Source organism: Saccopteryx bilineata, chromosome 1 (assembly GCF_036850765.1).
Source record: "Saccopteryx bilineata isolate mSacBil1 chromosome 1, mSacBil1_pri_phased_curated, whole genome shotgun sequence".
NCBI lineage: Eukaryota > Metazoa > Chordata > Mammalia > Chiroptera > Emballonuridae > Saccopteryx > Saccopteryx bilineata.
In genome coordinates, this window is record NC_089490.1 from 311,078,330 (window position 1) to 311,103,365 (window position 25,036).

Genomic DNA, 25,036 nt, shown 5'->3' on the forward strand with positions numbered 1-25,036 from the left:
GTTGGCCCCTTTATCAAAAATTATTTGACCATATATATGTGGTTTTATTTCTGGACTTTCTATTCTGTTCCATTGGTCTGAGTGTCTATTTTTCTGCCAATACCATGCTGTTTTGATTATCGTGGCCCTATAATATAGTTTGAAGTCAGGTATTGTAATGCCCCCAGCTTCATTCCTTTTCCTTAGGATTGCTTTGGCTATTTGGGGTTTTTTATAGTTCCATATAAATCTGATGATTTTTTGTTCCATTTCTTTAAAGAATGTCATAGGAATTGCATTAAATTTATATATTGCTTTGGGAAATATGGCCATTTTGATTATATTTATTCTTCCTACCCACAAACAAGGAATATTTTTCCATCACATTGTATCTTCCTCGATTTCCCTTAACAATGCTTTGTAGTTTTCGTTATATAGGTCCTTTACATTCTTTGTTATGTTTATTCCTAGGTATTTTATTTTTTTGTTGCAATCGTGAAGGGGATTATTTTTTTGAGTTCATTTTCTAATATTTCATTGTTGGCATAGAGAAAGGCTATGGACTTTTGTATGTTAATTTTGTATCCTGCGACCTTACTGTATTGGTTTATTGTTTCTAGTAATCTTTTTGTAGAATCTTTCGGGTTTTTGATGTATAGGATCATACCATCTGAAAAAAGTGATACCTTTACTTATTCTTTTCCGATATGGATGCCTTTTATTTCTTTCTCTTGTCTGATTGCTCTGGCCAGAACTTCTAGCACCACGTTAAATAAGCGTGGAGAGAGTGGACAACCCTGTTTTGTTCCTGATTTAAGGTGGAAAGTCCTCAGTTTTATGCCATTTAATATGATGTTGGCTGATGGTTTATCATATATGGCCTTTATCATGTTGAGATATTTTCCTTCTATACCCATTTTGTTGAGTGTCCTAAACATAAAGTTGTGTTGTATTTTATCGAATGCCTTTTCTGCATCTGTTGATAAGATCATGTGGGTTTTGTTCTGTTTTCTTGATGTGGTGTATTACGTTAACCGTTTTACGTATGTTGAACCATCCTTGAGATTCTGGGATGAATCCCACTTGATCATGATGTACTATTTTTTTAATATGTTGTGTTCGATTTGCCAGAATTTTGTTTAGTATTTTAGCATCATTAGAGATATTGGTCTGTAGTTTTCTTTTTTTGTGCCATCCTTGCCAGGTTTCGGTATGAGGGTTATGTTGGTCTCATAAAATGTGTTTGGAAGTATTGCTTCTTCTTCAATTTTTTGGAAGACCTTCTGTAGAATAGGAACCAAGTCTTCTTTGAATGTTTGATAGAATTCACTAGTATAGCCGTCTGGGCCTGGACTTTTATTTTTGGGGAGGTTTTTAATGGTTTTTTTCTATTTCTTCTCTACTAATAGGTCTGTTTAGGCTTTCTGCTTCTTCATGACTCAGTCTAGGAAAGTTGTATTGTTCTAGGAATTTATCCATTTCTTCTAGGTTGTTGAATTTAGTGGCATAAAGTTTTTCATAGTAATCTACAATAATTCTTTGTATATCTACGATATCTGTGGTGATTTCTCCTCTTTCATTTTGGATTTTGTTTATATGTGTTCTTTCTCTTTTTGCCTTGGTAAGTCTTGCCAAGGGTTTGTCAATTTTGTTGATCTTTTCAAAGAACCAGCTCCTTGTTCTATTAATTTTTTCTATAGTTTTTCTGTTCTCTATTTCATTTATTTCTGCTCTGATTTATATTATCTCCTTTTTCGGCTGGTTTTGGGTTGTTTTTGTTCTTCTTTTTCTAGTTCCTTAAGGTGTGAAGTTAAGTGGTTCACTTGGGCTGTCTCTTGTCTGTTCATATAGGCCTGAAGTCATATGAACTTCCCTCTTATCACTGCTTTTGCTGCATCCCAGAGATTCTGATATGTCGTATTGTCATTTTCATTAGTCTGTATATATCTTTTGATCTCTGCACTTATTTCTTCTTTGATCCATTCATTTTTTAAAAGTATGTTGTTTAGTTTTCACATTTTTGTGGGTTTTTTTCCCCTCTTTTTTGCAGTTGAATTCTAGTTTCAAGGCTTTATGATCAGAAAATATGCTTGGTACAATTTCAATTTTTCTGAATTTGCTGATATTATTTTTATGGCCCAACATATGGTCAATTCTTGAGAATGTTCCATGTACACTAGAGAAAAATGTATACTCTGTCGTTTTGGGATGAAGTGTCCTGTAGATGTCTATCATATCCAGGTTCTCTAGTGTTTCGTTTAAGACCACTATATCTTTATTGATTTTCTGTTTGGATGACTGATCTAGAGCCGTCAGCGGTGTATTGAGGTCTCCAAGTATGATTGTATTTTTGTCAGTTTTTGTTTTAAGGTCAATAAGTAGCTGTCTTATATATTTTTGTGCTCCTTGGTTCAGTGCATATATATTAAGGATCGTTATGTCTTCTTGATTCAGCATCCCCTTAATCATTATGAAGTGACCATTTTTGACTCTGAGTACTTTTGCTGTCTTGTAGTCAGCATTATTAGATATGAGTATTGCTACGCTTCCTTTTTTTTGGATGTTATTTGCTTGGAGTATTGTTTTCCAGCCTTTCACTTTGAATTTGTTTTTATCCTTGTTGCTTAGATGTGTTTCTTGTAGGCAGCATACAGTTGGATTTTCTTTTTTAATCTGTTCTGCTATTCTGTGTCTTTTTTTAAAAAAATTTTTTTAATTTTTTATTTTTTTAGAGAGGAGAGAGAGAGGGAGAGAGAGAGAAGAGAGAGACAGAGAGAGAGAAGGGGAGAGGAGCTGGAAGCATCAACTCCCATATGTGCCTTGACCAGGCAAGCCCAGGGTTTCAAACAGGCGACCTCAGCATTTCCAGGTCGAGGCTTTATCCACTGCACCACCACAGGTCAGGCTATTCTGTGTCTTTTTATTGGTGAATTTACTCCACTTACGTTTAGTGTAATTATTGACACTTGTGCATTCCCTATTACCATTTTATAAATTGCTTTCTGTTAGTTTTGTATCTTGTTTGATTCTTCTCTTTTGTTTTTCTATCATTTGTTTTTGTTTGTTTGTATTCCATACTTCTTTCCTCTGTTGCTACCTTTTTTAAGTTATGTGCTTTTGTGGTGGTTTTTTTCAAGGGTGGTTACCATTAATTAATGAAAAGGGTACCTACCATATTCATTGTAGTACCCTATCTTGCGAGTGTTTCTGTACTTCATCGTCTTTTGCTACTGTTAATCTCCGTCTCTCTCTTTTTTTTTTTGCTTTTGTTGTCACAGTTTAAATTTGGTTTTACTGTGTTCTTGGTGGAGCTTTTACTTGTGGTTTTGTTTTGTTTTGTTCTTTGGATCTGGTTGGAAAACCCCCTTTAGTATTTCCTGGAGTGGGGGCTTTCTGATGATAAATTCCCTCATCTTTTCTGTATTTGTGAATGTTTTTATTTCTCCTTCGTACTTGAAGGATAACTTTGATGGGTATAGTATTTGTGGCTGAAAGTTCCTCTCTTTCAAGACTTTAAATATTGGAGTCCACTCTCTTCTAGCTTATAGAGTTTCTGCTGAAAAATCTGATGATAATCCAATGGGTCTTCCTTTATATGTTGTATTCTTCTTTTCCTTGGCTGCCTTGAGAATTTTTTCTTTGTCGTTGGTTTGTGCCATTTTCATTATGATGTGCCTTGGAGTAGGTTTGTTGTGGTTAAGAAAACTCGGTGTTCTGTTTGCTTCTTGAATTTGAGGCTTTAGTTCTTTCCACAGGCTTGGGAAGTTCTCATCTATTATTTGTTTGAATAAATTCTCCATTCCATTTTCTCTCTCTTCTCCCTCTGATATACCTATTATTCTTATGTTATTCTTTTTGATGGAGTCAGACCATTCCTGTAGGGCTTTCTAATTTTTTTTTTCATTTTTTTTAGAAAAGAGAGAGAGAGAGAGAGAGAGAGAGAGAAAGAAGGGGGGGAAGAGCAGGAAGCTTCAACTCCCGCATGTGCCTTGACCAGGCAAGCCCAGGGTTTTGAACTGGCGACCTCAGAGTTTCAGGTCAACGCTTTATCCACTGCGCCACCACAGGTCAGGCTAATTTTTGAGTCTCTCTCTTCTTCTCTCTGTTGTGCGTCAAGTTGCTTGTCTTCTATGTCACTAATCCTATCTTCTATCTGGCCTGTTCTATTAGCTAAGCTTGTTACCTCGTTTTTCAGTTCATGAATTGAGTTTTTCATTTCTGTTTGATTTGTTTTTATAGTTTCAATTTCCTTGCTAATATATTCTTTGTGTTCGTTGAGTTGTTTTCTGAGCTCCCTAAATTGCCTTTCTGTGTTTTCTTGTATATCTCTGAGTATTTTTAGGATTTCTATTTTAAATTCTCTGTCATTTAGCTCCAAGGTTTCCAATTATTAAATTTTTTCTCCATAGATTTTTTCCATATCTGTGTTACTTCTCTTTCTTGTGTATCCATGATATTTGATTTCCTTTTTCTTAATGGCATCTGAGGGTGGTCTTGTTGATAGCACTTCGCCTTCAGGGTGTGAAACTCTTGGATGCTCCAAGAATAGGTTTTTCTGTCTCTGGTTGTTGAACTTCTTGAAATTTTGGGGAGATTTTTCGGTCTGTGTCCTCACGGCACCATTTTTATGATGTCACTCAAGGAGATTTCTTAGAGGACATTAAATTCTATTCTTGTAAATGTATACACTCATTTAAAAAACTCATAACACTGTTTTGCTTTTAGTTAAAATGATTACCATAGATTAGTGACCCAATTAGTATCTCTTTTCACCTTCTTTATATCTTCAAGATAACTGTGAACCATAAGAACTATCTTCACTTGACTGATGATTAAAACTGAGTCAAGAGATTAAGTAACTTGTCCATGGTCCACATCTTGCAAAGAAAGTAAGATTCTTTTCTTTGAAAAATTTAGATCTTAAGATTCAACTTTGTTTATGTAATTCCCAAAGCCACAGTTTTCCCACAAGGCCAAATAGCCTGCCTTTATTTTAACAGACTTAATTTCCCAAAACTCCTTCTTCTCCCCATATTGCAAGGTTTATGATAATGGCATATAGATCAATATTTCCAAACTACAATATATATGCAGTGATGCATGTGGGCAAGGTATTCGGTCTGTTGGTTCACAGAAGCTAGGTAACTCATATATTATATCTGCTGTAGTAACTATTTTTTGTAACACAGATGCTCCTGAGTTTATTCTGCCAGGAGCCGACACAGCTTAGATTCCTCTGTATTGATAAAGAAAGGCAAAGGAGGGAGACTGTTACACTGACATCATATTCTTCCACATAGAGGAAACTACTAGGTCTTATTCCACTTGGTGTTTTTAAATTCTCTCGCTGATCCTTAGAAAGCTTTAGCTAACAGACTTGCAGATGTGGGAAGGGGTGGAATGGATAATACGATGCATCAAGAAGAATATAATCATTAGTACCTACCATGAATAGGAATATGGCCTATTGATAAACAGCATATGTTAAATAAATAATGTGTGAATTAACTCTAATAAAAAGAGATCAGAACATTCTCTGTAACCTGGAAACCACATTTCCTGGGTTATAACAATGCTGCACTTAGAACCACTATTTCAAGCTTCAAGAATGTTCCAAGCACTGTCTGGTATGATTGTGGCCAAGGCACCATAGAAGAAAATATCTATGGGAAAACCTCAACTTCTCCCCTGGTGTATGCAGAGGTTTACAGAAACACAGTGTAGTGATGAGCACTAAACTTCCAAGGACGCTGGGCAAGCAGTCCCAATAATTAAGTTATAAAGTGGCAACAAAATCACTAGGGACTCTATAAGCCTGACACTGAACAAGAGCCATGCAGCCAGAGAGGGTCATTCATGCTGCCTCGCATCAGGGTGCCTAACTTCTGCGGAGGCTGCATTCATTCATGTACAATTAAAGTGTGTGAGTTTATGTTACACCATAAATGGAAGAGCAACATCTCTGCACAAGCCTATTCAGAAATCTAACAAAAGTCAGGACAGCGCAGTCCCTTCACTATAGGATGAGGCTTTTTCAACCTCTTCCTTTTCTTTTTTAAAATGCCAGAAAAAGAAAATCAGGTGAAGTTGAGGAATTATCTAGCTGCAGACTAGCTGGGAACTGAGGTGGAGCCCTGTGAAGAGTCACTCACACAGAGACCTCTGGGTGTCCTTCTACAACATGCTGCCAAATTGTGTGTGGAAAGCTACCAAGAACTCAGCAACCTGAAGTCCATTCTGTGCCCATATTTGTATAAAACTCTCCCTCTTCCATTCATATCAATAAATGCTCAGACTTTTTCCTAAAGAATTTTAAGCTAATAATAAATGAGCTTGAGACCATTAAAAAATTCTCAGAAATCTTTACACCTATCCTTAAGTATTGACATTCTGGTATTCAAACATGCTGTGCCAGAGACTTTTCCCCTCGTCATAAATTTTAATTTACAAGGCTATGGCAACAGTCTTCACGAAGATTAATTACTGCAGTACATTCCACAAAATGTGCCCAGCTTCCTTCTGAGGGTGAAGGCTACTGCATACAGAAATGGAACTGAAAATGTATCGTGTCCTTTAATGTTTCTTTTCTAGCAGCTCAGTACTAAAAACAATTCAGTCAAAGAAGAGATTTATTGGCTCAGAGTTCGTTATAAACATAGCTGCAAGAGCAGAAGATGTCCTCTTAGATCAGAATTCTAATAGTCAGAAAAGGCTGGGCGTGGTGAGAGGGAGACAGCAGACTGAGGACGGCACCCCACTACAGATTCATGTATATGTCCCCTTCTAAAACATGCACACATCATTTGGGAATGCAAACAGTTTTGGTCCCCAATCTTTTTGTTGTTGTTGTTCGCAAACGAGAATTGGATAATAATTCAAGACCCCCTTTCCAGGTAAGTGCATGGGAGTGTCCATGCTGCATGCACACCAACACCATCATTTTAGAAACAATTTCAAGACATTTGCAATCCCCCTAAAGCTCATCCACGACCCCAGGTTAAGAATCCCTGCTCTGCAATACAGAAAACATAATTATTTTCCTTCTCTCCATTCAAAACAAAACAAAACACATAAACACCCAACTGGGTTGTACTGCATCTTTTTCTTGTTACTAATCTGTATGTAGAATATCTGTGTTCCCCAGAAGCAAATCAGCTTTCACTGATTAGTTTTCAATACTCAAGATCATAGTTTTCAATACTCAATATCATCACCAAACCAAGCATGTCCCCAGTGTTCCAGCTATCTGAAGAATTAAGTTTTATACTTTAGTCTTACTCTTTATTAGTCCTGTGAATGATGTCGAGAAGGATAATCCAATCTTCAAAATAGGAGTCCATTAAAGAATGTTAAAATGGCAAAAACAAAAACAAACAACAGTACCAAAAACCTAAGCTTGAGTACAACCTAAAACTCTAAAAAGGAGAGTGAATAAGGAAATTATGGTGTAACTAAGTGGTGGAAATATTACACAGTCATTTGGTGTGAATGCATTCTACAGGAAGGAAAGTGAAATGAAAAAAGGATGGTCCTAAGAGAGTGTCTTCCTCAATGGTCTTATCAGTGAAAACAAAGTTGAAATGCACTAGAACCAGGGCAGCAGCAAGAGAACACTAGTGGGTGGTCCAGCACACTTGCTAAATGTTCATCTTGCCTCATGGCACCCAAGCTATTCATCCATCTTCTTAGAGACCCTAGCACTTCTGAAACATAACTCATAACTATCACTGAATGACAGTCATCAGTGGGTCACTAAATAACACAGGAATAGAAAGTATATTCTAAAAACTCAGACTCCAGCCTGACCAGGCAGTGGCGCAGTGGATAGAGCATTGGACTGGGATGCAGAGGACCCAGGTTCCAAACCCTGAGGTTGCCAGCTTGAGCGCAGGCTCATACAGCTTGAGTGCAGGCTCACCAGCTTGAGTGTGGGGTCGCTGGCTTGGGGTCACTCACTCTGCCTCCTGGTCAAGGCACATATGAAAAAGCAATCAACGAACAACTAAAGAGACTAAGGAGTCGCAACAAAGAATTGATGCTTCTCATCTCGCTCCTTCCTGTCTGTCTGTCCCTATCTGTTCCTCTCTCTGTCTTTGTCACAAAACAATAGATGAATAAAAAATAAATAAATAAATAAAAATGGAGATTCCAAGTCAAGTCAATATACGAGATTCCAAAACCCTAACGTCTCAAAATATGACTTCCCTTTCCCAACCCTCACCCCAGGAAATACTTTCCCTCAATGTGTAGCAATCTTCCCAGACAATATAACACTGCCTTTCCCTAACCCATCCAACAATCTACCTTGGAAATTTCTCCACTCATGCTATATATCACACAGAATATTCTTGTTTTATTTTTAGGGCAATAGCAAAAGGAAGAAAGACAAAAGGAACATGATTTAAAGAAAGTCAAGTAAATTAACTCCTATCACCTATAATTCATGAAGTTCTTATAATAGCTCTATGAAATTTGATAGTTCATGGAACTTTGTATTTCACAAATAAGAAGAGTGATAGAGATGACGTCAGAGTAATGGCGGAGTAGGAAGCGATACCGATAAATCTCCCCCAAACCTCAACAAGATCTTCAACCAGAAACAGAAAAACCTATCCTTGGAGCCTCCAGATGTTTCGCAATACACCCAAAGGTATGATCGAGCGAAAAACTGGCTAAATATATAACCAAACCACGAAGGAAATAGGGAGTAAGAAATGCTCCGCCTTCCTCACTAACCTAAACAGGGCGGCTTTCTCTGGTAACTGTGAATATAGAAACTGAGGCGGGCAAAGGGGGTGAATAGATCCAGGCCGCGGCACAAACGGCCGAACCAGGCTGTGGCACAGAGATCCAAGCCAAGGAAAAACTGTTCCTGTGACAACCTGGGCAATACAGCTAACACTCGCGCCAAACCCAGACAAAGAAAGACAAGCGGGGCAGCCATTTTACCTGATCCCCTGGTAGCCGCATAGTGGGTGAGAGATTCCTTCCAAAGCCCCCGGAGGGTGCGCCCGTGTTACTCCACAGAGAGGCAGAGTCAGAGGCCTTTGTGTGGGCCGAAAGCCTCCGGGCTGCCCCAGCACCCAGGGAGAGCCGCACACGGGGAGGAAGCGAGGGCTAATTCCAACACTGGAACTTTTCAGTGCGGGCGGGAGGTTTCACTCAGAGGGCGAGACTCCGACTGCACATCCTGGTCTGCGCGCACGGAGAGTGGGAAGAAGACTCCTCACAGCACCTCCGGAGTGGGAGCCCGTGTTGTCCCACGGAGGGGCAGAGTCGGGGGCCTTTGTGTGGGCTGAGGGCGGAGTCCCGGGCTGCCCCAGCGCCTTGAAAGAGCGGCACACGGGGACAAGCGAGAGCCAATTCCAACATTGGAACTTTTCAGTGCGGGCGGGGGGTTTCACTCAGAGGGCGAGACTTCCGGTCTATCATCCTGGTCTGCGTGCGCAGACCCGCCCGTGTTACCGGACAGAGTAACAGAGCCAGAGGTCTTTGAGTAGGTGAAAGCCTCGGCTGATTATGCTAGCAGCTCTGACTGACTGAGCCTTACCCAGAGCCCTGTGCTGGGTGGAAATAAGAGTGGGGAGTTGACCGCTCTTTGAGCCTCTTACTATCCAGGCAGAGGCAGCAGCAACCCCATAGTTGGATTCTCAGGCTGCTGGTTGAGGAAGGAAAGGCTAGGAGAGAGGCTCCTGGAACACGGACTCTCTCACTGTCAGAGCCTATAAACGCTAATGAGCCTTGACTACCACCGAGACTGAAGTACAATACATGACATTGCCATAGAGACTTATCAACTGCAAACCTCTACCTGAGCGTGCCAAAGGGGCAGAACTCGGGGTACAGAGTCGCCGACCAGGAATAGGGAGAGAAAAGAAAAAGCAAGAAGATAACCTCTCAAAATCAGAATAATCCGCAGACTTTATAACCTATCCCATTTTATTATATTTGTTCGTTTGTTTCTCTTATCTTCATCCTTGATTTTTTTTTTCTTCTTTTTTCTTTTTTTTTTTCCTCCTCCAATTTGGTCGTTTAACTCCCTACCGGTCTTACTCTCTCCTCTCCTTGAACTACACTACCCATAAGTGTTACATCTCCCATTATCTTTTCTTTCCTCTTCCTTTCTCTCTATGAGGGTTGCACTCCAAAACCCTTAACTTTCTCTCCTCTCTCTCTCTCTCTCTCTCCTATTTCTTTTTCTTCTTTTAGTGGTTCCCTCTTTTTTTTCTCTTTCTCTCTTCTTTTCTCCCTCTATATTAGTTTCTTCCTTTTTCCTTTACATCTCCTCTCATTCAAACCTCAATAACAAACAAATTATTTTATCTGGGACTCAAACTTATGTTTGTGGCATTTTGGGGGGTTTTTACTTCACCTTTTTAACTAACTAGCAGTGCTCCCATCCCTGGCTCTCCATTTTATCAAGCTCTTGTTCCACTAAATACAATAGTAATTTTTTAATTTGTCCCCCCATTTTCCTGTTTCTCTCTTACTCCTCTCATCATAACTCTTAGTCAACCAACACCTAAACGCAAATCATTTTATTCTTGATCCAAATTTTTTCATTATTTGCTTTTTGTGGGTCCATACCACCACCCCTTTTTTTATTTATTTATTTTTCTTGCCCCTTTATTACTTTTCCCCAATTCAGGCCCTCCATTACAGGCATTGTTTGTTCTATTAAATACAATATAATTCACAGTTCACCACAAGATTTTCTCAAGAAAGAGGGGAGAGGAGAGGAGAGGAAAAAAAGGAGGGGGGAAATAATTTCCTTTTTTAAATTTTTATTTTATTTTATTTTTCTTTATTTCATTATTAATTAAAAAAACAACTTTTTTCAATTTTTTATTTTTGTAACTTTTTATTTTTTATTAATTCTCATTAATACTATCAACAAAACCACCCTCAGATGCCATTAAGAAAGAGAAAATCGAATATCATGGATACAAAAGAAAGATAGGTAACACAGATAGAAGAGGAAAAATCTACGGAGAAAAAATTTAATATATTGGAAACCTTGGAGTTAAACAAAAGAGAATTTAAAATAGAAATCCTAAAAATACTCAGAGATATACAAGAAAACACAGGCAATTTAGGGAGCTCAGAAAACAACTCAATGAACACAAAGAATATATTAGCAAGGAAATTGAAACTATAAAAACAAATCAAACAGAGATGAAAAACTAAATTCACGAGCTGAAAAACGAGGTAACAAGCTTGGCTAATAGAACAGGCCAGATAGAAGAGAGGATTAGTGAAATAGAAGACAAGCAACTTGAGGCACAACAGAGAGACGAAGAAAGAGACTCAAAAATAAAAAAAAATGAGATAGCCCTACAAGAATTATCTGACTCCATCAGAAAGAATAACATAAGAATAATAGGTATATCAGAGGGAGAAGAGAGAGAAAATGGAATGGAGAACATACTCAAACAAATAATAGATGAGAACTTCCCAAGCCTGTGGAAAGAACTAAAGCCTCAAATTCATGAAGCAAACAGAACTCCGAGTTTTCTTAACCCCAACAAACGTACTCCAAGGCACATCATAATGAAACTGGCACAAACCAATGGCAAAGAAAAAATTCTCAAGGCAGCCAGGGAAAATAAGAATACAACATATAAAGGAAGGCCCATTAGACTATCATCAGATTTCTCAGCAGAAACCCTACAAGCTAGAAGAGAATGGACCCCAATATTTAAAGTCCTGAAAGAGAGGATCTTTCAGCCACGAATACTATACCCATCAAAGCTATCCTTCAAATATAAAGGAGAAATAAAAACATTCACAGATACATAAAAGATGAGGGAATTTATCATCAGAAAACCCCCACTCCAGGAATTACTAAAGGGGGTTCTCCAATGAGATACAAAGAACAAAAAAAAATAAAGCCACAAGTAAAAGCTCCAAGAAGAACACAATAAAACCAAATTTAAACTGTGACAACAACAAAAAGAAAGGGGGGAGAGGATGGAGATTAACAGTAGCAAAGGACGATGGAGTGCAAAAGTACTCACAAAATAGTGCGCTACAATGAACAGGGTAGGAACCCTTTTCATTACCTAAAGGTAACCACCATTGAAAAAACCACCACAGAAGCACATGAGATAAAAAAGATAGCAACAGTGGAAAGATGTATGGAATACAACCAAATAAAAACAAAAGATAAAAAAATGAAAGAGAAAGATCAAACAAGACACAAAACTAACAGAAAGCAATCTATAAAATGGCAATAGGGAACTCACAAGTGTCAATAATTACACTAAATGTAAATGGATTAAACTCACCAATAAAAAGACACAGAGTAGCAGAATGGATTAAAAAAGAAAATCCAACTGTATGCTGCCTATAAGAAACACATCTAAGTAACAAGGATAAAAACAAACTCAAAGTGAAAGGCTGGAAAACAATACTCCAAGCAAATAACATCCAAAAAAAAGCAGGTGTAGCAATACTCATATCTGATAATGCTGACTACAAGACAGCAAAAGTACTCAGAGACAAAAATGGCCATTTCATAATGGCTAAGGGGACATTGAATCAAGAAGACATAACAATTCTTAATATATATGCACCAAACCAAGGAGCACCAAAATATATAAGACAGCTACTTATTGATCTTAAAACAAAAACTGACAAAAATACAATCATACTTGGAGACCTCAATACACCGCTGACGGCTCTAGATCGGTCATCCAAACAGAGAATCAACAAAGATATAGTGGCCTTAAACAAAACACTAGAGGACCTGGATATGATAGACATCTACAGGACATTTCATCCCAAAGTGACTGAGTATACATTTTTCTCCAGTGTACATGGATCATTCTCAAGAATTGACCATATGTTGGGCCACAAAAACAACATCAGCAAATTCAGAAAAATCAAAGTTGTACCAAGCATATTTTCTGATCATAAAGCCTTGAAACTAGAATTCAACTGCAAAAAGGAGGGAAAAAATCCCACAAAAATGTGGAAACTAAACAACATACTTTTAAAAAATGAATGGATCAAAGAAGAAATAAGTGCAGAGATCAAAAGATATATACAGACTAATGAAAATGACAATACGACATATCAGAATCTATGGGATGCAGCAAAAGCAGTGATAAGAGAGAAGTTCATATCACTTCAGGCATATATGAACAGACAAGAGACAGCCCAAGTGAACCACTTAACTTCCCACCTTAAGGAACTAGAAAAAGAAGAACAAAGACAACCCAAAACTAGCCGAAGAAAGGAGATAACAAAAATCAGAGCAGAAATAAATGAAATAGAGAACAGAAAAACTATAGAAAAAATTAATAGAACAAAGAGCTGGTTCTTTGAAAAGATCAATAAAATTGACAAACCCTTGGCAAGACTTACCAAGGAAAAAAGAGAAAGAATTCATATAAACAAAATCCAAAATGAAAAAGGAGAAATCACCACGGACACCGTAGATATACAAAGAATTATTGTAGAATACTATGAAAAACTTTATGCCACTAAATTCAACAATCTAGAAGAAATGGATAAATTCCTAGAACAATACAACTTTCCTAGACTGAGTCAAGAAGAAGCAGAAAGCCTAAACAGACCTATTAGTAGAGAAGAAATAGAAAAAAACCATTAAAAACCTCCCCAAAAATAAAAGTCCAGGACCTGACGGCTATACCAGCGAATTTTATCAAACATTCAAAGAAGACTTGGTTCCTATTCTACTCAAAGTCTTCCAAAAAATTGAAGAAGAAGCAATACTTCCAAACACATTTTATGAGGCCAACATAACCCTCATACCAAAACCAGGCAAGGATGGCACAAAAAAAGAAAACTACAGACCAATATCTCTAATGAATACAGATGCTAAAATACTAAACAAAATACTAGCAAATCGAATACAACATATTAAAAAAATAATACATCACGATCAAGTGGGATTCATCCCAGAATCTCAAGGATGGTTCAACATACGTAAAACGGTTAACGTAATACACCATATCAACAAAACAAAGAACAAAAACCACATGATCTTATCAATAGACGCAGAAAAGGCTTTTGATAAAATACAACACAATTTTATGTTTAAGACTCTCAACAAAAATGGGTATAGAAGGAAAATATCTCAACATGATAAAGGCCATATATGATAAACCATCAGCTAAAATCATATTAAATGGCACAAAACTGAAGGCTTTCCCTCTTAAATCAGGAACAAGACAGGGTTGTCCACTCTCTCCACTGTTATTTAATGTGGTACTAGAGGTTCTAGCCAGAGCAATCAGACAAGACAAAGAAATAAAAGGCATCCATATCGGAAAAGAAGAAGTAAAGGTATCACTTTTTGCAGATGATATGATCCTATACATCAAAAACCCCAAAGAATCTACAAAAAGACTACTAGAAACAATAAGCCAATACAGTAAGGTCGCAGGATACAAAATTAACATACAGAAGTCAATAGCCTTTCTATATGCCAACAATGAAACAATTGAGAATGAACTCAAAAGAATAATCCCCTTCACAATTGCAACAAAAAAAATAAAATACTTAGGAATAAACATAACAAAGAATGTAAAGGACTTATATAATGAAAACTATAAACCATTGTTAAGAGAAATTGAGAAAGATATAATGAGATGGAAGAATATTCCTTGTTCTTGGTTAGGAAGAATCAATATAATCAAGATGGCTATATTACCCAAAGCAATATACAAATTTAATGCAATTCCCATCAAAATTCCAATGACATTTTTTAAAGAAATAGAGCAAAAAATCATCAGATTTATATGGAACTATAAAAAACCCCGAATAGCCAAAGCAATCCTAAAAAAAAAGAATGAAGCTGGGGGCATTACAATACCTGACTTCAAACTCTATTATAGGGCCACGGCAATCAAAACAGCATGGTATTGGCAGAAAAATAGACACTCAGACCAATGGAACAGAATAGAAAGTCCAGAAATAAAACCACATATATATAGTCAAATAATTTTTGATAAAGGGGCCAAGAACATACAATGGAGAAAAGAAAGCCTCTTCAATAAATGGTGCTGGGCAAGGCTCCATTGGAGCAGAGATGGCCCGGGCGCTGGGGATGGCTCTGTGGCCTCTGCCTCAGGTGCTAGAGTGGCTCTGGTCGCAATATGGCGACGCCCAGGATGGGCAGAGCATCGCCCCCTGGTGGTCAGAGCATCGTCCCTAGTGGGCGTGCCGGGTGGATCCCGGTCGGGCGCATGCGGGAGTCTGTCTGACTGTCTCTCCCCGTTTCTAGCTTCAGAAAAATGGAAAAATAAAAAAAAAAATAAAAAAAAAATGGTGCTGGGAAAACTGGAAAGCCACATGCAAAAGAATGAAACTGGACTACAGTTTGTCCCCCTGTACTAAAATTAACTCAAAATGGATCAAAGATCTAAACATAAGACCTGAAACAATAAAGTACATAGAAGAAGACATAGGTACTCAACTCATGGACCTGGGTTTTAAAGAGCATTTTATGAATTTGACTCCAATGGCAAGAGAAGTGAAGGCAAAAATTAATGAATGGGACTACATCAGACTAAGAAGTTTTTGCTCAGCAAGAGAAACTGATAACAAAATAAACAGAAAGCCAACTAAATGGGAAATGATATTTTCAAACAACAGCTCAGATAAGGGCCTAATATCCAAAATATACAAAGAACTCATAAAACTCAACAACAAACAAACAAACAATCCAATAAAAAAATGGGAAGAGAACATGAACAGACACTTCTCACAGGAGGAAGTACAAATGGCCAACAGATATATGAAAAGATGCTCATCTTCTTTAGTTATTAGAGAAATGCAAATCAAAACTGCAATGAGATACCATCTCACACCTGTTAGATTAGCTATTATTAACAAGACAGGTAATAGCAAATGTTGGAGAGGCTGTGGAGAAAAAGGAACCCTCATACACTGTTGGTGGGAATGTAAAGTAGTACAACCATTATGCAAGAAAGTATGGTGGTTCCTCAAAAAACTGCAAATAGAACTACCTTATGACCCAGCAATCCCTCTACTGGGTATATACCCCAAAACCTCAGAAACATTGATACGTAAAGACACATGCAGCCCCATGTTCATTGCAGCATTGTTCACAGTGGCCAGGACATGGAAACAACCTAAAAGCCCGTCAATAGACGACTGGATAAAGAAGATGTGGCACATATACACTATGGAATACTACTCAGCCATAAGAAATGATGACATCGGATCATTTACAGCAAAATGGTGGGATCTTGATAACATTATACGAAGTGAAATAAGTAAATCAGAAAAAAACAGGAACTGCATTATTCCATACGTAGGTGGGACATAAAAGTGAAACTAAGAGACATTGATAAGAGTGTGGTGGTTACGGGGGGAGGGGGGAAAGGGAGAGGGAAAGGGGGAGGGGGAGGGGCACAAAGAAAACTAGATAGAAGGTGACAGAGGACAATCTGATTTTGGGTGATGGGTATGCAACATAATTGAAAGACAAGATAACCTGGACTTGTTGATCTTTGAATATATGTAACCTGATTTATTGATGTCGCCCCATTAAAAAAATAAAATTATAATTAAAAAAAAAAAAAAAAAAAAAAAAGAGTGATAGAGATTTTTATCCTGACAGCAGCTAGGCATTCTGGAATCAGGAAGTTAAGGAGAGTAAGAGGAAAGAATGGCAGGCATACAATAAAGTTGATATACCATTCAAGTCGATCTTCCAACATCTGCCACCCACAACTACATTCGCCAACAAACAGGGATTTGAATAAGTAGAAACTACAGTCAATAAGATAAAAAAAAAATTAGCTAGACTTTGAATAAGAAAAATCCCTTTAAAAATCATTGCCTATAATTTGATACTAGTAATACCACTAAAATTTATGCAAACTATATAATGTAATATATCCAGACCCAAAAATAGTTAAGAAGAAAATTAAAATGCTTTCTGGAAATATCCTTCCCCAGAAATTCATCTTTAAGACTAGACATTTCTTTTCCAGTGAAAAGCCTTTCATATATTACAGAGATAACTGTAAAGTCTTGGAAGAGTAGTCACTGGGCAGTAATTTATTTACATTAACATGAGGAGAAACCACAGATATTAAAGTGGCTCATCTCCTTCATGGAAGAGATACCCTCCTAAAGATAGGCAATTTCACCCAACATAGAAAACTTATAAGGAACATATTTTAGAAACAAAACAAAACAAGAACCTCAGACAAATGAAAAATAATAGAACAGACAAAAATCCTTGATCAGTCTTTTGATTCAGAGCTGTGTCAGACAGAGTAGGCAAAAAGAACAGCTAAATATATATATTAGATGTGAAACCTTTACTCTGAACAGAAAAAGGTATCAAGCCTTATAGAATTTATCACTGCTAAATTAAGCCAATAGTCTCAGTATAAATTATAGATCTAATTAATTGGTCATTAATTAATGCCACCTATCAAACACCCCACAGTATAACAACTTCTTTATAAAGCAAATTGTCTTAGCTAGAGACCATGGTCTGTAAAGAAAAGATTGATGGAAGTCAGTAGAGTCTAGCCACAACCTTTTTCTTTTCCCTTTTTTGTTAGAAAAAGAAAGGTTAAGATTATAAATATTAAAAACTTAATGTGACTGGATAATGAATATCTGGAACATCCAGCTGCTTCTATTTCATCAAATTCAATACTCTGTGAATTTTCACATCATTAGCAATTCACATGAAGATGGCCACAAACCAAACATGATGAATACTACTAGATACACAAAAATTAATCTTATATTACATGCTCAGAACCCAATCTCTCAGCTGTGAGGCACAGCTAAAAGGACCCATTTAATTGAAAGAAGGGTTTAATTGGAATATGGTTAAAGGCACTCTTGGCTCACGTCAGTGGTCACACTCTTCAGAAGCTAATTTACCCTTCTCCTTGCTCAGAAAGACAAACTTACTTCAGGTTTACCTTTGATGCCACCTCCCTTTGGGAAGCTCCTTTGGATTCATCAAGCCCAGGTTCCCTCCACCATTCGTTCATTCCCTACGTTCACCTTCCCCATGGCCTCACCCATCACACTGTTGTAATTCTATGCTTGGCTATCTGTAACCTCCATGCAGGAAAAGTATTTTTCTTGCTTAATGTTTTATTCTCTGAACCTGCATCACTACACCTGGCACATGAGTAGTTAAAAAAAAATTCTTCCTTGAAACAATGATGGAGGAAATACTACAACAAGCTAGGAACTAACAGATCAAGAGGATATTTTAAACTTTTAAGTAGAATGTGATTTAAACAATGCTGAAGGTCCTTACTCCAGTTCTTGGAACCACACAGAGAAACTTGTCTAAATATTTTTTATTGTGAAAGCAGTACAACTACATTATATGCAGTATTTGGTAGAGAAAGGAGAAATCATTTATGAGCAAAAAGACCATTGCAGCATTTGAGATCTTTTTTTTCCTTAAAAGGTATAAAGTCTATACAAAAGCTCAATGGAGATAAGAATACATATTTGTGTGTATTCCTAGCAAAACACTAAATTATATTACCTTACAAAGTCCACTGCAGCACAGAGCTAGGCTGCTACTAAATTTTTCTCTATATTTTAGTAACAACAAATCCTAATACTTTGTATTGATTCTACCTATGCTAATTCCATAGTTCCAAAGGAGGGACCAGAAATGAAAGCCACAGGGTAACATATATCCAGGACCAATTTGAAACATGAAGATATGGGAAGAAACAAGAAACCATCAGAGCAAGCTCCACCTTCTATACTTGTTTTGCAAAATAGCACACACACACACAAGCTTAAAGTTTGTGCTGCTGACTAACCAGCTGACATCCTCTGTAGGGGGGGCAGGGTGGTAGATTACTCACTGAGAGTAAATGGAACTTTAAATGCCAACATTCTTAAAACTCCCTAAAAGGAACTCATGGTCACGTCACTGTAATTGTCCCTGGGACCACCATATAAGCAAGAGGTCTCTTTTTGTCACGCTAACTTAAAGGACTTGGATCTTACACATCAGAATCCCTTTGGAGTCTGTGTTAGAGAGGTTAATTCTGATAATTCTAAGGAGGGTGCAGGGGACTTTCAATCTACTGTGGCTATGCACTGAGCAGAGGAGGACAGAAGTACAATTACTGACCTCAGAGTCAGTCATTCCCCATTAAGTCCAGCTCTCTTTTGCCTATTTTCTATCAACTAAGTATCTTCCCATGTAGAGAAACAAATGTGTTACCCAATATTTATGAATGTCACCACGGTGAAGAAAAAAGAAATACTCACCAAAGTTGGGAAACAAAGAAAGAATACTAAAAGTTGCAAGAGAAAGGCAGTTAATTACCTACATAGGAGCCCACATAAGGATGACATTCAACTTCTCAACAGAAACACTTGAGGCCAAAAGGGATTGGCAAGAAACATTGAAAGTGATGCAAAACAGGAACCTACAAACAAGACTACATGATCGAGCAAGGCTATTTAAAATTGAAGGAGAAATAAAGAGCTTCCTAGACAAAAAGAGAAAGAAAAAGACCGAAGGAATTCATTACAACCAAACTAGTACTGCAAGAAATGTTAAGGGGCCTACTGTAAAAAGAGAAAGAAAAAAAAAAAAAAAAGAAATAGAGAAAAAGAGGTTTTAGATTTAAAGAATACAATGGCAATCTATAAGTATATATCAATAATAACCTTAAATGTAAATGAATTAAATGCTCCAATCAAGACATATAATAGCTGCATGTATAAGAAAACAGGACCCATACAAATGCTGTCTACAACAGAACCACCTCAGAATAAAAGATACACATACACCGAAAGTGAAGGGATGAAATAAAGTATTTCATGCAAATATAAATGAAAAAAAAAAAAAAACTGGGGTAGTAATACTTTTATCTGAGGGATAAAGAAGGTCACTACATAATGATAAAGGGAGCAATACAACAGGATATAACTACTGTAAATATTTATATGCCTAATATAAGAGTACCTAAATATATAAAGCAGATTTTGATAGATGTAAAGGGCGAGATTAACAGCAATACCATACTAGTAGGGGGATTTTAATACCCCACTAACATCAATGGGTAGATTCTCCAGACAGAAAATTAACAAAGAAACATTTAAATGACACACCACAGCAACTGGATTTAATTGCTATCTTCAGAACCATTCACCCCAGAGCAGCAGATTATACATTTTTTTCAAGTGCTCATGTTACATTCTCTAGGATAGACAACATGTTAGGACATAAAACAAGTCTCAATAAATTTAAGATGAAAATCATATCGAGTATCTTCTCTGATCACAATGGCATGAAACTAGAAATCAACAATAATAGAAAAACTGAAAAACATTGAAACACTTGGAAGCTAAATAGCATGTTATTAAATAATGAATGGGTTCACAAGGAGATCAAAGAAGAAATAAAAAGTTTCCTTGAAACAAATGATAATGAGAATACAATAAGTCGAAATTTATAAGACAGCAAAAGTAGTCCTCAGAGGGAAGTTCATATACCTTAAGAGGCAAGAGAAAGCTCAAATGAACAACTTAATCCTGCACCTAAGAGGACTAAAAAAGAACTATAAAGGCCAGAGGAAGTAGAAGAAAGAAAATAATAAAGATCAGAGTGGAAATAAATGACATAGAAGCTAAAAAAATAATACAAAAGACCCATGGAACCAAGAGCTAGTTCTTTGAAAAGGTAAACAAGATTGACAAACCTTTAACCAGACTCGTCAAGAAAAAAAGAGGACTCAAATAAAATTAGAAATGAAAGTGGAGAAGTAACAACTGACACCTCAGAAATACAAAAGGATTGTAAGAAAACACTATGAAGACGTATATGCAAAAAAATTGGACAACCTTGGTGAAATGGATAAATTCCTAGAAATATACAGTCTTTCAAAACTCAATCTGGAAGAATCAGAAAACCTAAACAGACAGATTACAACAAATGAAATTGAAACAGTTATCAAAAAACTCCCAACAAACAAAAGTCCTGGAACAGATGGCTTCACTTCACAGGTGCATTTTACCAAACATTCAGAAGAACTAACACCTATCCTTCTCAAGCTATTTCAAAAAATTCAAGACGGGGAAAGACTTCCAAGCTCCTTTTATGAGGCAAACATTATCCTCCTTCCAAAACTAGGTAAAGACACTATAAAAAAAAGAAAACTATAGGCCAATATCCCTGATGAACGTAGATGCTAAAATTCTCAACAAAATATTAGCAAGCTGAATCCAGCAATACATTAGAAAAATCATACATCAAGATCAAGTGGGATTTATTCCAGGAAGGCAAGACTGGTACAATATTTACAAATCAATAAATGTGGTTCATCAGGTAAACAAAAGGAAGGATAAAAATCACATGATTATATCAATAGATGCAGAAAAAGCATGTGATAAAATTCAGCACCCATTTATGATCAAAATTCTCAGCAAAGTGGGAATACAGGGAACATACTCAACCTAATAAAGGCCATCTAAGACAAACCCACAGCCAACATCACACTCAATGGGCAAAAATTAAAAGCAAATTCCCTTAAGATCAGGAACAAGGCAGGGGTGCCCCCTTTGACCACTCTTATTCAACATAGTTCTGGAAGTGCTATCCACAGCACTCAGACAAGAAGAAGTGGTAAAACACATCCAAATTGGAAAAGAAGAAGTAAAACTATCATTATTTGCTGATGACATGATACTGTACATAGAAAACTTTTAAGTGTCAGTTAAAAAACTACTAGACCTGATAAATGAATTCGGAAAGGTGGCAGGGTATAAAATTAATATTCAGAAATGAGTGGCGTTTTTATATACCAACAATAAACTGTCAGAGAGAGAATTTAAGGAAACAACCCCCTTCACTGCTGCAACAAAAGAAATAATGTACCTCGGAGCAAATTTAACCAGGGAGGTAAAAGACTTGTACTCAGAAAATAATAAGACATTGAAAAAAGATATCAAGGAAGACACAAACCAGTAGAAACATATACCATGCTCATGGATAGGAAGAATAAACATCATTAAAATGTCTATACTAGCCAAAGCAATCTATAAATTCAACGCAATTCCTATTAAAATACCAATGGCATACTTCAAAGATATAGAAAAAATATTCCAAAAATTTATATGAAACCAAAAAACACGAATAGCCAAAGCATTTTTTTAAAATGAGGAATAAAGTGGGAGGTATCACACTTCCTGATATCAAGTTATACTACAAGGCCATTGTAATCAAAAACAGCTTGGCACTGGCATAAGAACAGGCATACAGATCAATAAAACAGAACAGAGAACTCAAAAATAAACCCATGCCTTTACGGTCAATTGATATTCGACAAAGGAGGCAAGAATATACAATGGAGTAAAGACAGTCTCTTTAATAAATGGTGTTGGGAAAACTGGACAGGTACATGCAAAAAAAAAAAAAAAAATGAAACTAGACCACCAACTTATACCATTCACAAAAATAAACTCAAAATGGATAAAAGACTTAAATGTAAGTCATGAAATTATAAACATCTTGGAAGAAAACAGGCAGTAAACTCTGATATCTCTCATAGCAATATACTTGCTGATTTATCTCTACGGGCAAGTGAAATAAAGAACAAAATAAAAAATGAGACTATATTAAACCAAAAAGCTTTTGCACAGCAAAAGACACTATTAACAAATTAAAAAGACAACCCACACAATGGGGGAACATATTTGTCAATATATCTAATAAGGGGTTAATATCCAAAATTTATAAAGAACTTCTAAAACTCAACATCAGGAAGGTAAACAATACAATTTAAAATTGGGCAAAGGAAGCCCTGGCCAGTTGGCTCAGCAGTAGAGCATCAGCCCAGTGTGCAGGAGATCTGGGTTCAATTCCCAGCCAGGGCACATAGGAGAAGTGCTTATCTGCTTCTCCACCCTTCCCCTTCCTCTCTATCTCTCTCTTCTCGTCCCATAGCCAAGGCTCCACTGGAGCAGTTTGTGGGGGCGCTGAGGATGGTTCCATGGCCTCCACCTCATGCGCTAGAATGGCTCCGGCTGCAATGGAGCAAGGTTGTAGAAGGGCAGAGCATCGCCCCCTGGTGGGAATGATGGGTGGATCCTGGTCTGACGCATGCAGGTGTCTGTCCAACTGCCTCCCCACTTCTAACTTCGGAAAAATACAAAAAAAAGGGGCGGGGGGCAAAAGAACTGAATGGACACACAAATGGCCAATAGGCATATGAAAAAAATATTCAACATCACTAATCATCAGAGAAATGCAAATTAAAACCACAGTGAGATATCACCTCACACTTGTCAGAATGATGGTCATTAACAAATTAACACAAAATATGTGCTGTTGAGGGTGTGGAGAAAAGGGAACCCTCCTGCACTGCTGGTAGGAACGCAGACTTGTGCAGCCACTATGGAAAACAGTATGAAGATTCCTCAAAAAATTAAAAATAGAACTGCTTTTTGACTCAGCTGTCCCACTTTTAAGAATATATCCTAAGAATACCAAATCACTGATTCAAAAAAAGATATGCACCCCATGTATATTGCAGCATTGTTTACAACAGCCAAGATCTGGAAACAGCCCACGTGTACGTCAGTGGATGAGTGGATTAAAAGGCTGTGGTGCATATACACAATGGAATACTAGGCGGCTGTGAAAAAGAAGGAAATCTTACTTTTGCAATGGCATGGATGGACCTGGAGATTATTATGTTAAGTGAAATAAGCCAGGCAGAGAAAGAAAAAATATCATATGATCTCATTTACACGTGGAATCTAACAAACAAAGTGAACTGAGGAACGGAATAGAGACAGAAGCAGGGTCACAGGGACCAGAGGGACAGCAGTCAGAGGGAAGGGGGATTAGGGGATGGGATCAGAGAGGGTGAAGGGATTAGTGAAATTATAAATACATAACACAGAGATACAGGTAACAGGATAACAAATCCCAGAGGGAAGGGGGAAGGGATTAAGGGGATGGAGGTTAAGAGAGGTATAATGGGGAACATGGGTGTGGGGGGAAAGAGTGTTTTATTGAGTGGGACACTTGAATCCATGTTAACACAATAAATTAAAATTAATAAAAATTAGAAACAAGAAAGAAAGAAAGAAAGAAAGAAAGAAAAGAAAAGAAAGGAAAAGGAAAGAAAAGAAAAGAAAAGAAAAGGAAAGGAAAGGAAAGAAAAGAAAAGAAAAAAGAAGAGAAGAAAGACAAACCCAGAAAAAATTTCCAAAGAAGTTAGCTTATGCTAGTGACTTTGGCACAAACAGCCATTTTCTACTTGGTGTATCTAGTCCCATAAGAGTAAATTTATTTCTGAAAATGCAAAGTCAACACCCAGAGAATAACCTACGGGGTTAGAGAAGATGACCAAGAGGCCGGAACACTAGCTATTCCTACAATTACTGAGTGGCAACTAAAAACAATGCAATAAATAATACCTGTGACTATACCATGAGGACCATCTAAAGCAGTGTCATAAAATCTGGCATTTAGAGCCCTGGTTAGGTAGTTCAGCTGGTTACAGTGTCGTCCTGACATGCTATGGTTGTGGGTTCAATCCCCGGTCAGGGTACATAAAAGAATCAACCAACGAATAATACATGGATAAGTGAAACAACAAATCAGTGTTTCTCTCTCTTCCTCCCTCTCTCTAAATACAATCAATAATTTTTTTTAAATCTTAGCATCTAGTCATATAAGAGAGGCAAAGGAAAAAAATATAGCCAAGCTGTAACAATACAGAAAAATTATATTAGAGCTATTAATTATAATTAACAGCAATTACTACTGTCAAATTTCTAATGTTTATGTATTTATTTTTTTAATTTGATTTCAGAGAGACAGAGAAGGGGGGAGGAGAAAAGGATTCATTTGTTGTTCCAGTAAATTGTGCATTCATTGGTCACTTCTTATATGTGCTCTGAGCAGGGATCGAACCCACAACCTTGGTGTTTTGGGACAATGCTCTAACTGACTGAGCTAACCAGCTAGGGCCTATAGTATATATGGATTTACTTGTGAATACTTTCTCTTATACAAAACAAATTTGGATTTAGTTTA

At 37.1% G+C, this 25,036-nt stretch overlaps 1 protein-coding gene across 1 annotated transcript in view; it reads right to left on the reverse strand.

Moving 5' to 3' along the window:
• DDX10 (DEAD-box helicase 10) overlaps window positions 1–25,036 on the reverse strand; it is a 338,420-nt gene that overhangs the window by 19,062 nt on the left and 294,322 nt on the right. The gene's annotated exons all lie outside the window — the stretch shown is intronic.